Source organism: Molothrus ater, chromosome 4, assembly GCF_012460135.2.
Source record: "Molothrus ater isolate BHLD 08-10-18 breed brown headed cowbird chromosome 4, BPBGC_Mater_1.1, whole genome shotgun sequence".
NCBI classification, from domain to species: domain Eukaryota; kingdom Metazoa; phylum Chordata; class Aves; order Passeriformes; family Icteridae; genus Molothrus; species Molothrus ater.
In genome coordinates this window covers 27,553,614-27,561,871 of record NC_050481.2, presented here as the reverse complement: position 1 = coordinate 27,561,871, position 8,258 = coordinate 27,553,614, and positions in this window count along the sequence as shown.

Genomic DNA, 8,258 nt, shown 5'->3' with positions numbered 1-8,258 from the left:
AGCCAAGGAAGATCTGTGCTTTTCTGAGAAATGTCATGACAGAAAAAAGTATTTTCTGTTAATTCTAATTCTTTAAAGGATGGTAGGAAAAATATTGTAAAACAGGTTGTAAGAAGTAACTTTTTTTTTCTAGAAAAGCTATCAGATGAAAAATTTAGACACTTTTTAAAATTGTCTAAAGAAAACCCAGCAGTGGTCATCTTTAATGCATTGAAGATGACACTGCAGTACCTCTTGTTCCTATGGAGCCTGACAATGTATTCTTTCCCACAGAGTAATAATTTTGCAGGGACTGATGAAGAGCAGAGGGTGAACAAGATGGTAACAAGAGTGGTTTGTAGCACTCCATCTCACTTACAAGAGTTGTGGTGTCAGATTTTTTGGTCTGTCATCTTGCATGCTTAAACTTACAGATGTCTGTAAAAGTAACGCAGGCCTATGAGGCCTGATGTTCCTTGTGCTACTTTAATCAAATATTATGAGAAACTACTTTACTCGCTAAAATGAAAGTTTTATCAAAACTTTCAAAGGGTGCTACTGAAGTTTCTGGTTGGAAGCCTATGCAACTTCTGCATTTGCCTGAGGTGGGTCATTTTAATTAAAGGTTCATTAAGTTTTACCAGTTCCTAAGGGGAAAGGGATTGGCTTTTAGAATTTATTATTAAATTCTGTCCCAAATTTACCAAGCTGAAAACATTTTGGTTGCAAGGGGAAGAAGGACAATGATACTCTAGTGAGATATTGAGCTGCATGATTTTCTCAGGGAACCCAGCTATGTGCCCAAATACCTACATAGCCACAACCATTTAACTAGTAGTTGAATTGAAGCTCTCTTAAAAACATGACAAAATCTAAGTTTCTGATTCCTTGGAGATATTTTCTTCTCTAAGCTGGTTTGTGATTTGATCCCTGTGGTTTTTTCCCATTCTTTCAGTTGTATTGCAATTGTAAGGTTTTCTGCTACGTAAGATTCTCTAATGATAACTTTTTTGGCTTTTGTTTAGTTGTGAGATGATGCCCAGCCCCAGTGGTGACCACTAGCCATAGCAAGGGAATAGCTAAGTCTGAATATGTGCTTTCTGTGATGCTTGTTAGAGTAGTATGTCCCAGACATATAAGGTGTCAACTAATAACTTTTGGTACACAAGGGAAGTGAGTGATTCCTGTACTTCTTGTTCTTGTAATAACAGGGTGCATGCATTTTGTAAGATACCTGCCCAAGAATAATTTTCAGTGATACTTTTGTTAGCTTTTTTCCTTTGTACCTGTGATTCATCAACTTCAGGTCCTGAGTTGCTCCGAGAATGCACATCAAACTGTTCAGCTTACAAGTTTCATGCTTCTATTAAGAGAACTTTCTGCCTTGTCTTGAGTGATTTAGTGGTTTCCAGAATTTGTACCTACACACTGGTATGTTATCAACACCTTCCTAGCCATGAATTCAAATCATAGCACTGTGAGGGCAGCTGTGGGGAAAAGTAGCTCCATTATATTCAGGCGCAATACAATCTCCACCCTTTATTCCCTATGGTTTGCACCAAGCTTATGTTCCACATAATTTAATACACACATATATATACATCAGTTTGTAGTGTTAAATTAGTTGTTTCACTTTGCTTCTTACTGTGTTGTTGGGGCTTTTATCACATGTTGTGGAGGTTCCTTGTGGAAGCTTATTTCTTACCCTGGAACAGGATGTTCCACTTATGACAGTCATTCAGGCAAGCTATTCCTTAGACTTTAATGCATATTTATAAAAACGTCTCAGTAAGGCTCATTTCTATTTAGATACTTCTGCAGAGTAACAATTGTGTGGATTAGAATAAAGGACAACCAGTTCCCTGAATTCCATTTACTGACACATGCACCTGAAACTTGTTTCATAGAGGCTAAAGCAACTAAGTTATGACTTTTGAGTCTCTAGGTGTCATTGAGGTAAAAGCTTGTTTTCTGTGCATTTGCCTCATATTTGCAAAAAAGATATTGATCTGAAATGTGCTATTTTTCATCTCATATGTCACAACTTACAGCATTATAAGATTTAGTATGTGCAGTATGTCTTTGGCAAGATGCTGAACTACTTTAAAAGAATCTCCCTTGATTTTGTCAGGAATCAGAATTTCTCAGTACTTCAGGAAAGATGCTTTTCTGTAGTATGAAAAGATCTTACTTGGTGTGAACTAATTGACTTAAATGCAGAAGAGAAACCGTGTGATGGTTTAGACCCTTTCTTTCAGCCTTTGGTTTCTCAGTTGAGGAGGAGCTAATGAGTTCCATCCAGTGGTGGGAAATTCTGTTCAGCTGTATTAAGTCCACATCATTCAATTCACTGAAGTGCCCTCCCATGTTAGGTGTAGTACCACAGGTACTTTGAGAAGCTCGGTATGTTCTTAATAATACAGAATACTGTAGACAAATTGTAGAATAACCTCTATTAATAGCTTTTAGAATACGTAGAAAAGCAGCTCTTGCTTTTTAATACATTCAATTTTTAAAATTTTGTCTTTTTAAGTGATTTTGCCTATTACAAGTTCTTGCTTTTGTGCAGTTAGGAAGAAGTATTTGCACTTTTGGAAGATTAGGTTGTGTTGCTGTGCAGTCAAGATTTCCATGCATGATGGATTAGTTAAGAACAGAAGGATAAATATTAGGTAGTTTGGAGGAAAAGTCACTTGAGACAGATCATAAACCCTGTGCCAATAAGGTAAACAAGATCATTAAAAGCTAGTGGTTTCAAGGGACTTAGGATGAAAAAAAGACAGAATTCTTCTAGCAGAAGCCAAAGACTGCTGTGCAACCTGCTGCCTCTGTTGGATGTGATCCATGTCCACAGGTAAGGATTTTATTTCACCATCATGGTGCACCTTGCTTTCAAAAGTCATGAGCTTCTGGGAACAGACCCTGGCTGTTACATTTCTTATAATTCTAAAACTTCTTTACAAACACCCACTGTTGTACAGCAGGAAAGGCTTTTCATCTTACATTCAGGAAATTAAATAACTTGAATAGATTGGTGGAAATACCTAAGGCCTCTTTAATGTTTGGATACTATCAGTGCTTTTTTCCTTTCACTTCCATGAGGGTGAGTCCTGCCTGATGAGCACAGTGGCCCTCTATGACTGAGTGACTACGTCAGTGGACAAGGAGAGGCTACAGATTTCATTTATCTAGACTTTCATAAACATGACATTGTTCCCTACCACATCCTTCTCTCTAAATTGGAGAGGTGGATTTTATGAGTTGACTGTCAGATGAATCTGAAAGTGGTTGGATGGTCACATCCAGAGGGTAGGGGTCAATGGCTCTGAGTTCCAATGGACATCAGTGACAAGCAATGTCCCTCAGGGGTCTGTATTGTGACCAGAGTTATTTCACATCTTCATTACTGAAATAGATGAAGGGTTTGAGTGCAGCTTTAGCAAATTTGCAGATGACACAGGCTGAGTGGTGCTGTTGCCACACCTGAAGGATGGGATGCCATCCAGAGGGACCTTGGCAAGCTTAAGAAGTGGGTCAATGGGAATCTCATGTGATTTTAGCAACACCAAGTGTGAGGTGCTGCAGCTGGGTTTGTACAATCCTGGTACCAGCACAGGCTGGGGTGAACAGATCAGAGCAGCCCTACTGAGAAGGACTTGGGGGTGCTGGTGGGAGACAGGATGGACCAGCAGTGTGAACTTGCAGCCCAGAAAGCCAAACTATTAGATATTAGGAAAAGGTTTTTCACCAGATGGGCACTGGGTACTGGGCTCCCCAGGGAAGTGGTTCCAGCATCAAGCTTAACAGAGTTCAAGAAGTGTTTGGATAATGCTCTCAGGCACCCGGTGTGATTCTTGGGGCTGTCCTGTGCAGGACTAGGAGTGGACTTTGGTAAACCTAGCAGGTCTCTTGCAACTCAGCGTATTCTATGATTTCAACAAATCTTGTCATTTATAGGTCTATAATTTTACACTAGTTCTCAATTTCTGTGTAAATGGATGTGTTAGGTGCAAAGCTAAGAAAAATAATGGTTTTTTTTTTCTTTCTACCTGAATGAATACAAATGAAATGTTATAATGAAAATATCTGAGTCAATTTTTCTCAGTTATATCAGAGTGAACCTTGTGTGATTTAATTAACTTTGTTGCATGCAGTTGAAAAGAAGACTGTATTTGGTCCCAAATACTCTCTCTCAGACCATCTTGTGAATTCAATGTTAACCTTGCCAAGAAAGTGAGGTATTGTACTTTGCTATTGAGAGAACCAGGAGACATTTGAGAGTCTTTCCTAATCAAGTTGACTATTATTATTAGCAAACCTTTTTTCATTTGCCAGTCATTGTGTTACATGTTCTTTGTGTTACGTTTTAATTCTAAGCACATTGAAGCAGTGGTTTTGTTTTCTGCTGAGATACACAGCACAGTGGGTTTTACTCCATAAGAACTTAGTATGATATTACTAGTGTAAGAGAAGTAAGTACAGTGCTTATATATTAGGATTTTAAAATAAGAATTAATTTTATTGTACTGATATCATGAGACATATCCATGCCCTGTCACGGTTTGCAGTGCCACGTTTACCCAGTGCCCTCCTCAGGTACACAGTTTGAGATATATATATATATACACAGAACTATTGCTTTTTCATGTTAGAATGGTACAGACATGTTTGTACTTTGATAGTAAAAGGCCACAGATTATCTGGTGTTGGGAAACTCCAAGTTCCTTTGTCACCTCCTCAGAAGCCTCAAAAGAGTTAAAGCCCTTATGCAATTATTAGTTCTCAGACAAAATTTTTCAGTAGAACAGAAACATGTATTTCAGTCTGAATATAATATTAAATTGATTGGGCAAATGGTCATCCAGATCCCCTCAAAGCTGTATATCAAAATGATACAATTAGCACACTTTATCATATCAACCTCTGACACATCCACATGGATTTATGTTGAAATACTCACCTACCAATAGAAGAAGGTGGAAGATTATTAGCATTTAACTTTTTGGTTGTCCCAGTGTCTCATTTCTGAATTCCTGTTTATTATTGGATGTTTATTATATTACTTAAAAATTATTGCATGGCTCTGAGCTCTGTGAATGGGCCCCAGAACCAGTGCTAAGAATTCAAGATGTGCTGGGGACTTGCTTAATTCTTTTCTGTAGATGAAACTTGTGGATTTCATTCAGGGTTGTTTTCCTTCCCTGGAGCTTGTGTGTATGTGTGCATTATTTGTTCCAAGACTTTCTGTGAAACACCCACCCTGGTATTTCACTGTGGCAAGCAAGGCAAATTGAATGATTTGGTAGAAAACAATTAGGATTATCACTCCAGGCTCTTTCAGGTATTTAGGTCTATGTTGAGATAAGGTGTGGAGCTCTCTGTGTCAGAACTTGCAGCCATGCTGGGAAATCTGTCAGGTTGCACACATCCTTAGGGGCTCCATGCACCTCATGGCCTTAGGGTCAGGCTTCTCTTAGGTTGAAACAAGGTGAGGCTGCCAAAGATGTTCTTATGGCAATAAGATGGAAGGCATGTAGAGTGTGTGAGGAGTTCTACCATTTCATTTTTTGAGAGCTTGGCAGATGGTTAGACTGATATTTTATTTTTTTTTTTCCCCTTGGTACACGTCAGGATAATAATTGCTTTGGAATGTGGAGGTAGCTACATGTGCTATGAGTGGGACATGTATGATTAAGGATAGTAGAAATGGTCCAACCAAATGCCAGCATGGGCAAGTTTACCTGTGGTAGTTTGGTCATTTCAAGGTAAATTTTAGCCCCCACAGAGCTCTATGTTCATATATCTGTGCTATTTTCTGTACCTAAGCTCATCTGCTGCTAGCTCTGAAGTATATCTACATCCTATTAGTTTTAGTGTGATTCCATGTCTAACAAGCTATGAAAAGGAGTTTGGGGACCAGGGGCAAGCTGTTTGGCTGCTTTCTCCTTCCTCTGTTAGCAGTGGTCCTGCTACCCCATACACATTAGCCTGGCCAGGTGACAGCAATCGCATGACTCAGTAGCCATGAGGGTGCTGTGATGCAGGGCGTACATAGGAGGAGAAGTGAAGATAATGATGCTTCTATGAGAACTTCTTGTCTGCCTTATTGAAGTTGCCAATCCTCAGGAGAGCTGCTCCATGTGGGCCACCTCACCTGGCCCATGCCTTCTTGGTGATGCATTTGTCTAAATGTTTTCAAGGTTCTGAATTCAGCCAAATGAATGAAGGCTGTGAATATATTAGAACACACTTCTGAATAAAAGGTTACTTTTCCTAGTGTAAGGGTCCTACTGAGTAGAGCTTCAGGTTGAGGCAAAGCTTTTTGATCTTGAAGGTGTTGCTGGCTGCCTTAAGTTCTTTAGTTCTCATACAAGATACAGATTTCAGTATTGCAAACAGGAAAGAGCTGCTGGCTGGACTGCTCAAAGGACTGCTCTGAAGTCCTTTGATGCTGGAACATCTCCCTGTCCTTGGTCAGACCTCCTCTGGCAGAACCTCTGCAAATCTGTAGATGCTGTCCAGGAAGTTTTCCCTTGCATTCAAGAAGGAGCTTGCCTGAAGTTTTTATGCGTGTAGTATCTACAGACTTGGTCTGTTACCTTCACTTGCATATGAATTTGTGGGCAGTGTTGTAGAAGAGCTACTGAACATTTCAGGTGTTGGCACATTTGTAGGATTTAATTGGTCAATGCCTACTGATTAAATTATTAGTTGGTTGGTTTTGGATTTTTTAAAATCTAAAGCGTGTAAATCCAAGCAAGCTGGGCAACGTGAATTTCCATACTAAGTGTGCTTGGGAAGTACCATTCATGTGAGTGTTCCTGGTGTCCGTTTTTCTGTTTGCATCACAAATATTGCAGTGAAAAACTCCTTGAGAAACTTAGAAATAGTGAATCCAGAGGCTGTTGCAGAGTACTCATAGCAAACAGCTTTGGTGTTTTAAAGCTTAACACTTTGCTTTGGGAAATCTGATGCCAGTTGTAATGCAATATGCATGTTTCAGTTTTATAGATGGGAGAGAAGCAATTCAATTAGCCAGTAACTATATCCATGTGATATATGAACTCATCTAAATACAATTTGTATTTTAATACCCACAGCAACTGCTCAGGGACTGATAAAGAATTATCTTTGACTGGTCTCAACAGATCATTTTGATTTATGAATGTAGAACCACTTGAATCTGCTCATGAACAGGAAGACACAAACTGAACTGAATGCATTATTTAATACAGGGAACTCACAAGATATCTGTAAACAGTGGTATGCCCTTAGTAGTATCTCCTGCAAGTTTTGTAGCAATCTTTGGAGGTATTCTTTAACAAACAGCTCATAGTATTTAGGACACTAAATTTAAACTCATCTTGAATTAGAGGAAGAAGTTCAGCAGTAAATTTCCACTTGGAATAGGCATTTCAAAAGCCTTGACATAAATGCAAAAGGAACAAGAGTTTCTCTGAATCCTGTACCCTGGTGGGCACAGCCTGAAATGTTTGGAAATTTATATCAGTAAAATAGGTTCTTCTTCACTGATGTGAAAAAAATTCCCCAGTATTGAAGGAGGAACATCCACCTCCAAAATACCTGAATGGATTTATTTAGATAAGAAAGCACCAACTTCTAAAACCTCTTTTGTTCTCCTTTTTTTATCAGTTCCTTCTGTATGTTACTTTTGAAAATACATGTTGGTATTGATCAGAGACCTTCCTCAGTGACACCTTTAGTTACCAGATGTAAAGCAGCTGCAAATAGCTCACTCTGTGCAGGTCTGCCAGTGCCTCCCAACCTTGACAATGTGCTGTAAGTGACCTAGAAGAAAGGCTGTCGAGGGATTCCTGCCAAAGAGATACCCTAACCCAATCTGCTGGAAGCATCCTGTCTGAGTACCCTGAGCTTGCTTGGAGTTCATTTTTCCTCTCAAGATCGTGCTTTTATGTGGAAGACTGCTGCAAATCCTGATTTAGTATTCTGCTGACTATGCCAATTTGTCACAATTGAGTGGTTTAGGTAGTTTAAAGAATCACTGTCACAGTTATTGAGAAAAGTAAGTTTTAATATAAATGCGTGAAAGTGCAGCCAAGTTCAATGGCAATGTTCACTCTATTATTTACTACAGCAATGAAGCATACAAAGGAATATTGGCTTAAAATCACTAGAATGATTTGCATGGAGACCAGGGATACAAGTGATTAGGGTGCAAAGGGAAGGAAGATTTTCCCATAGAGTCACAAGGTTCAGAGTGGATGCCATTGAAAAACTTAACCTTAGACCTGATAAAT